The following is an 8,572-nucleotide window of genomic DNA, read 5'->3' as shown; positions in this document are numbered from 1 at the left end:
AACGGGCTTTGAGGTACATAAAATGATATATATTTGTGATAGTACCGCACATTTTTAGGTGTGCCCTGTGTAGATAGTAGCCCCTGAGACTCTGGTTGTTGCCGAGAGCGGTGGCAAACAGAGGATCATAGTCCAATGTAATAACCATACTGCTTTTATGTGTAGGTGGTGGAAGCTCCGGTGGCTAGCCGGACTAATGAGTTTGTCGAACTAAAGCGGCAACTGGATGCGGCAGATGCCGACATCGAGCTTGTTAACAAGCGGCTTGACGAGGCACAGGGTAAGTGATGTCTTCTGGTGAATGTCACATAGCAAGAGCAGCGTGATGCCAGTGTCTTTAATATGTTTTGACTACAGATGGAGCTGCCACCGTGGAGACCCTTCGGGCGGAACTTGCCTGAGCCAAAGAACAAGCAAGAAGTAGTAATGCGGCTGCTTTGAAGGCGGCCGAAGAGTTAAGAGCTGAGAAGGCCGCGCATTGCGAGAGCAAAGAAAAGATGGCCAAGATGGCCGTAAAGTTAAAAGACACTACCGACTATTGCCAGTTCCTTGAAGAAGAAAACCGAGCGAAGGCAACGGACCTTGAAAAGGCCACGATGGCGACCAAAGACACCCGCTCTGCCATGAGAGCGAAGAAGGAGGAGCTGCGTGAAGCCAGTGATATTGTGGCTGGGAAGCCCTTTTTGCTGCGGAGGAAGTTCGGAGATCCGTGGTATGCCCCTCTGGATTGGCTGTGGAGTTCGGCAGATGCATATCTGGATTTGACGGCGAGTGCTGTCGATGCGGCCGAATACTTCCGAGATCAAACAGATCGCGAAGTGGACAAGCTATTCTGGTCACAGTTTAACGTTCCAGAGCGTCCGCTTCCACTAACTGATCAGCTTGCCGAATGGGCCAAACTCAATAGATTGTCCGGACTTGCCATGAGGTCCGTCGTAGATCATCTATGGCCGGAAAAGCCGAAGCCGAACAACTATTTCTGCTTAGTGCAGCAGTTCCTTGGTGCGGTGCCGCACATCAATGTGGTGAAGAGGTCGGCATGTATAGAAGGCTCGCGGTGGCCCTTGCCCGTGTCAAAGCATACTGGGCGGAGATGGATGCTACCACTATTGCGGCGCAGGGTTCGGCCATAGGCTGAGTGGCTGCCGAGCACTATTTTGAAGAAGTTCTTGAGGGTGCTCGTTTGATATAGGCCCAGTGCTCGAAGAATATTATGTTTGAGTGACATGTATTCCCATTGTAAAAACAATGTTTTATTGAATTTATCAAGGCTGTATTTATACTTGTGCCCAAAAGTATTGTGATGCCTCATGTGCGGCCGTTTATGTATACATGTATATAACCTGAAAGATTGTAGTCGTCGGCTTCAGCCCCCACGCATAGAATGCGGGGGTGTTTGCAGAAGAGGCGTATTCACACTTAATCCAACGTCTTGGTCCTAATAAGGAGGTGATAGCGCAGTGAACTAGGCAACCGGACTATAATGCTTTAACACTTTCACTTAGCCATAGGAGTTTGACAGTGGGGCTACTATATAGCCCCTGGTGGCTCCGCACTCACCCGAGTTCGGGGTGCGTACATGCCTGGCCGGGAAACGGCCCTTCGTTAAGGCGGAGGAATTCTAAGATTCCGATAGGTCATCAAGTGGTTGACCAGTCTCGCGCTATATCATGACAGTCAGTTTTCGGCTTTCTCTACTGAGGTGCTCATCCGGATGAACCAGGGCACAATCGCGGTAGTTCTCCTGGTGCTGCCTTAGCCGATAGAGCGGAACGTAAGGCAGAAAAACACAGGAGCCGGGCAAACCCAACATTTGACCAAAGACATGATTCGGAGCTGATGCATATAAGGCCAAACTCGCGACGCCAAACACTCCCTAAGGTATTCAGTCTTTATGGTGTGAACCGGGCCTAAACAGTGCCCTTTGTAAGAAGCCCCTAGTGTCCAGGTACGTGCATTGTTCTGGCATGGCCACATGCCAAGACGTCAGCATCCTTCTCAATTGTACTGAGAATCCGAGGGATGTGTATCAACAAGAGACAGTAAAAAAGGTTGACGCAGGGTCTTAATCTAAAAAGAATCCTTTGAACGGGTCCCTGCTGCACGTCTGCGCCTGTGTCTCCGTTGTGCCGTATTCTGGACGGGTGTAGCACGATGGTCATCTGTAAAAGAGAGGAACTTAGGTGAAAAGTTGTCGTGCAAAAAAGTAGGTTTAAAGAAACCATGTACAGTTCAAGATGAGTGAAAATTGCCACTTGTCTGTGCATGTTGATCCCCTTGTATTTGTAATAGGGGTGTGGTCATCAAACCTGTATGAATTACATATAGCTGCGCCGAACTCGTCTAACCGTGTCCGTGGTCTTGACGACCTATCGAATGCTTTAGTTGGTGAGGCCGTTTTAGTGTGCGGCTGCCAAGGCAGCCGCACTCTCTTCGACGCGCAGGGATCGCTCAATATTTCCATTTACTGTAATGATGCCACGTGGACCGGGCATCTTAAGCGTGAGGGAAGCGTAATGTGGTATTGCGTTAAAGCGAGTGAAAGCTTCACGTCCAAGTAGTGCTTGATGGCCACTTTGGAACGGAGAAATGTGGAAGGTTAAATTTTCGCTACGGAAGTTGTCGGGGAAGCCGAATACAACTTCTAGTAGCAGGGAGCCCGTGCAATGAACCCCTGGGCCTGGCGTTACTCCTCTAAAGGTAGTATTGCTGCGGCAAATTTTCGTTGGGTCTATCCCCATTTTGCGGAATGTGTCCTGATATATCAGGTTTAAGCTACTGCCGCCGTCCATAAGGACTCGTGTGAAGTGGTATCCGTCAATTATTGGATCTAATACCAAGGCAGCCCATCCTGCGCTCCGGATACTTGCTGAGTAATCCTGATGGTCGACGGTGATTGGTTGAGACGGCCAGTGGCAGAACTCCGCGGTGATAGGCCCTTGGGCATGTTTATCTGGGAATGCCGCTTTGCTTCTCCCCTTTATCACGTGTAATATGTTTATTGTTTTGACTTTTGGTGGAAATTTCTTCTGTTCCCTAGTGTTTTGCTTGTGAGGCTCATCCTCGTCTTCGCTTGGTGTATCCTGCCCCTTATGTTCGGCGTTGAGCTTGCCAGACTGCTTGAAGACCCAACATGCTCTATGGGTATGATTTGCAGGTTTATCGGGGGTGCTATGGATCTGACATATTTGGTCCAGAATTTTGTTTAGGCTGGACAGTTCATCTCTGGCGCCTTTAGAGGGCGGCTTTTGCTGACCTGGCTGAGAGCTTCTAAATCCGGCGTTTACCGTCGTGCTCTTCGGGTTGTCTTCTTTATTCCGGCGCTTATTATTTTTGCTGCGTCGTGATTTCCCGTTTCCGTCTCTAACTTCGGATGTACTTGGGTCACTGGTGCTGCATCGGGCTAGCCAGCTGTCCTCGCCCGCGCAAAAGCGGGTCGTGAGGCTTGTTAATGCTGCTATTGTTCTCGGCTTTTCTTAGCCGAGGTGTCTGGCAAGCCATTCATCTCGGACGCTGTGCTTCAAGGCTGCCAAGGCTTCGGCGTCCAGACAGTCGACTATTTGGTTCTTTTTATTAAGAAACCTGTTCCAAAGCTTTCGGGCTGACTCTCCGGGCTGTTGAGTTATATGACTCAAACCGTCCGCATCTGGAGGTCGGACATAAGTCCCTTGAAAATTCGCCCGAAAAGCGTTTTCGAGCTCTTCCCAGCTTCCAATGGAGCTTTCGGGGAGGCTTTTAAGCCAGTGCCAGGCTGGCCCTTTGAGCTTGAGGGGTAAGTACTTGATGGCGTGGAGATCATCTCCTCGAGCCATATGGATATGGAGGATATAGTCCTCAATCCAGACCCCAGGGTCTGTTGTTCCGTCGTATGCCTCTATGTTTACGGGTTTAAATCCCTCTAGAAATTCATGATCCAGTACCTCGTCGGTGAAACATAGGGGGTGTGCGGCACCCCTGTATCTGGGTGTACCGTGGTGTTCGGATGTTTGTTGTGTTGCATCATATGCTGGAGCGCGCTTGCGTGGTTCATAAGTGGATCTGGTTGCGCCGTCCTTTTGATGCGAGCCCTCGCGTGGATCGCGTATTGGCTTATGTGCGGCATTATTTGCCGCTCTATGTTGGCCGTGAGGTCGTCTATCCGGCCGAATGGCCATTTTAATTTTTGGTTGCGGGCGATCTAAGGCCTCCTCATCGAATTCAGGTAGCAACTTCTGCTTCGGGTAGCTCTTGGTGTGGCGATTACCGCCGTACTTCGCCGCTGTGTTGAGTACTTTACTCCATCTGATTCTGAGTGTGTCTTGCGCAGCCTTGAGCCTTTGCTTCTGCTTTTTTAGACTCCTCGTGGTGGCAACAAGCCTTTGATGGGCATTCTGTTGCTCTGGGTGTCTGTACGGTGTGATGTCGTCCGGATTATTATCTTTGACAGAGTCGGGTTGTTCCGTTTGATTCTCCGTGTTGCCGTGGTCCGGCGATTGTTCACCCTGCTTAACGCTGGGTCTATATGATCGTTGTTTCTGCCGAGGCGGGATTTGGGGCGGCGCTTACGCTGCCGCTTTGACTGCTTCTCGAGGGGACAATCCTTCGTTGCGTCCTTTCGTTCCTCGTCGTCATTTTCTTTTGGTGTGTCCACCATATATACGTCATGTGATGAAGTGGGCGTCTGGTGCCCTGTGGGCAGTGGTTCCTGTTTGTCTCCTACATCGTCGTCCATACCGTCAATGTCTTTGGAGTCGAAGTCGAGCATGTCGGTTGAATCGTCGACAGTGGATACTAAGTGGGTGGTGGGTGGGCGGCAAATTTCTTCGTCATCCGCATCCCAATCCTGCTAGACATCGTTCGGCCAGGATCCTCCTGACAAGGAGAGAGACCTTAATGAGTTTAGTACGTCGCCGTAGGGCGAGCGCTGAAAATATCCGTGGAGGTAAACTCCATGATCGGCGCCCAATCGGATTCAATAGGAACGGGCGCAGGCGGTTCGGAGTCTGTGGCCGGAGAAGGATCCGGTAGTTTGACAACACGGCTCTCGTGAAGGGTAAGGTCGATATTCGGCTCGATCGCCGCTGAGGATATGGCCTCCGTGACGGGGCCTATCCACCCGTCCGTGGATGGCGCAACTGGCTCCGAATTGAGGCTCGGAGCGGCTGCTAGTGCAATCTCCTGAATGCGGTCCGATGGCAGAGCTAAATCATACTCCTCGTGACCGCGTGGCGCACAAGGCCGGGGCTCAAATCCGTAGAAGATCAAGTCTCCGCGGGCATCGGCCGTGTAGTTTAAGCTTCCAAACCTGACCTGGTGGTCAGGGGCGTAACTTTCGATCTGCTCCAGATGGCCAAGTGAGTTGGCCCGCAGTGCGAAGCCGCCGAACACAAAGATCTATCCGGGGAGAAAAGTCTCACCCTGGACTACATCACTATTGATGATCGTAGGAGCCATCAAGCCTAACGGCGACGACACAAAGGAACTCTCAATGAAAGCACCAATGTCGGTGTCAAAACCGGCGGATCTCGGGTAGGGGGTGCCGAACTGTGCGTCTAAGGCGGATGGTAACAGGAGGCAGGGGACACGATGTTTTACCCAGGTTCGGGACCTCTTGATGGAGGTAAAACCCTACGCCCTGCTTGATTTATTCTTGATGATATGGGTATTACAAGAGTTGATCTACCACGAGATCGGAGAGGCTAAACCCTAGAAGCTAGCCTATGGTATGATTGTATGTTGTCCTACGGACTAAAACCCTCCGGTTTATATAGACACCGGAGGGGGCTAGGGTCACACAAGGTCGGTTACAAAGGAGGAGATATACATATCCGTATTGCCTAGCTTGCCTTCCACGCCAAGTAGAGTCCCATCCGGACACGAGGCGAGGTCCTCAATCTTGTATCTTCATAGTCCAATAGTCCGGCCCAAGGATATAGTACGGCTGTCCGGAGACCCCTAATCCCGTACTCCCTCACCTTGTCTGCTATCAAATGTCACAACGTAAATGGGTGATTATAAAGATTCTCTACAGGTGTCTCCGAAGGTGTTTGTTGGGTTGGCATAGATCAAGATTAGGATTTGTCACTCCGAGTAACGGAGAGGTATCTTTGGCCCCTCTCGGTAATGCACATCACTATAAGCCTTGCAAGCAATATGACTGATGAGTTAGTTGCGGGATGATGCATTACGGAACGAGTAAAGAGACTTGCCAGTAACGAGATTGAACTAGATATGATGATACCGACGATTGAATCTTGGGCAAGTAACATACCGATGACAAAGGGAATAATGTATGTTGTTATTGCGGTTTGAACGATAAAGATCTTCGTAGAATATGTAGGAACCAATATGAGCATCCAGGTTCCGCTATTGGTTATTGACCGGAGATGTGTCTCGGTCATGTCTACATAGTTCTCGAACCCGTAGGGTCCGCACTCTTAACGTTTGATGACGATTTGTATTATGAGTTATGTGTTTTGGTGACCGAAGTTTGTTCGGAGTCCTGGATGAGATCACGGACATGACGAGGAGTCTCGAAATGGTCGAGAGGTAAAGATTCATATATTGGAAGGTTATATACGGACACTAGAATGGTTCCGAAGAGGTTCAGGGATTTTTCGGAGTACCGGTAGGTTACCGGAACCCCCCGGGAAAGTTAATGGGCCTCATGGGCCATAGTGGAGAGGAGGTGGCACCCCCCTTGCAGTCCGAATTGTACAAGGGGTGGGGGCGTGGCCCCCCTTTCCTTCTCCCTCTCCCCCTCTCCGTTGGAAGGAAGGGGGGAGCCGACTAGGACTAGGAGTCCTAGTGGGACTCCCCCCACTTGGCGCGCCCCTAGGGCCGGCCGGCCTCCCCTCTCCTCCTTTATATACAAGGGAGGGGGGCACCCCAAAGGCACATCAATTGTTCTCTTAGCCGTGTGCGGTGCCCCTCCACAGTTTACTCCTCCGGTCATAGCGTCATAGTGCTTAGGCGAAGGCCTGCGCGGATCACATCACCGTCACCGTCACCACACCGTCGTGCTAACGAAACTCTCCCTCAACCCTCTGCTGGATCAAGAGTTCGAGGGACGTCGTCGAGCTGAACGTGTGCTGAACTCGGAGGCGTTGTACGTTCGGTACTAAGATCAGTTGGATCGTGAAGACGTTCGACTACATCAACCGCATTAACCTAATGCTTCCACTTTCGGTCTACGAGGGTACGTGGACACATTGTCCCCCTCTCGTTGCTATGCATCTCCTAGATAGATGTTGCGTGATCGTAGGAATTTTTTTGAAATTGCATGCTATGTTCCCCAACAGTTTCTCCCCGGGAGCAGCAACTTGCTTTCTATTCTTCTTGAAGTTCCCTTTCTTTCCTTTGCCCTTTTCTTGAAACTAGTGGTCTTGTTAACCATCAACACTTGATGCTCCTTCTTGATTTCTACCTCCGTAGCTTTGAGCATTGCGAAGAGCTCGGGAATAGTCTTTTCCATCCCTTGCATATTATAGTTCATCATGAAGCCTTTGTAGGTTGGTGGCAGTGTCTGAAGAACTCTGTCAATAACACTAGCATCCGGAAGATTAACTCCCAGCTGAGTCAAGTGGTTATGGTACCCAGACATTCTGAGTATGTGTTCACTGACAAAACTGTCATCCTCCATCTTGCAGCTCATATCTCTCAACTTGGGCATTTGCTTGAAATATTAACTTCAACTCCTGGAACATATCATATGGTCCATGATGTTCAAAACGTCTTTGAAGTCCTGATTCTAAGTTGTAAAGCATGGCACAGTGAACTATCGAGTAGTCATCATATTTAGCTTGCCAGACGTTCATAACGTCTGGAGTTGCTCCTGCAGCAGGCCTTGCACCTAGCGGTGTATCAAGGACGTAATTCTTCTGTGCAGCAATGAGGATGATCCTCAAGTTATAGATGTCGGTTCTATATCCGGCGTATCTCATAGTAGGGGTCCTAAGCTAGGCATCTTGGAGCGATGGTAACATGGACACGGGATTTTACCCAGGTTTGAGCCCTCTTGATGGAGGTAAAACCCTACGTCCTGCTTTTGATTGTATTTATATGGGGTGTAGTACATAGTACATGTATCTACCACGAGATTGTAGTGATGAATATGAGATGTCTATTGACTAGCCTGGCCCCGATTTATATAACACACCAAAGGCCTGGGGTTTAGGAGAGTCCTCGTCTTGGGCGCCAAGTCTTGTGGGATCTCCCTTGTATGCGGCATGGGTTGTCTGAACTGGCCCAATAGTGAACCGCCATGGGGGTCCTCGGCCGGACCCACTGGTTGGGAGACGACGTGGTGAGTACCTCCTATTCCAGGACACCGTCAGTAGCCCCCTGAATCGGTCTTCAAGTTGGGGATGCTCCTTGATTCTTCCAAACTGTTCTTCATCTTCGGTCGCCGGTCTTGAAAACTGGTTCAACAAATCTTTCCATCTTTGATCTTGAGGATCGCCGAAGTGAATCCGAAGAGTCTACATGTTGGGTATCCGAGGAGTCCCTTTAATTTTTCGGCCTTTAGAAATGCCTTTTTATTTTTACGCCACACCTCGGATTTGAACTTATTCCCATGCGGTGGTGTCCTCTT

The sequence above is a fragment of the Triticum dicoccoides genome, chromosome 1A (assembly GCF_002162155.2).
Source record: "Triticum dicoccoides isolate Atlit2015 ecotype Zavitan chromosome 1A, WEW_v2.0, whole genome shotgun sequence".
NCBI lineage: Eukaryota > Viridiplantae > Streptophyta > Magnoliopsida > Poales > Poaceae > Triticum > Triticum dicoccoides.
This window is presented reverse-complemented; position numbering follows the sequence as displayed.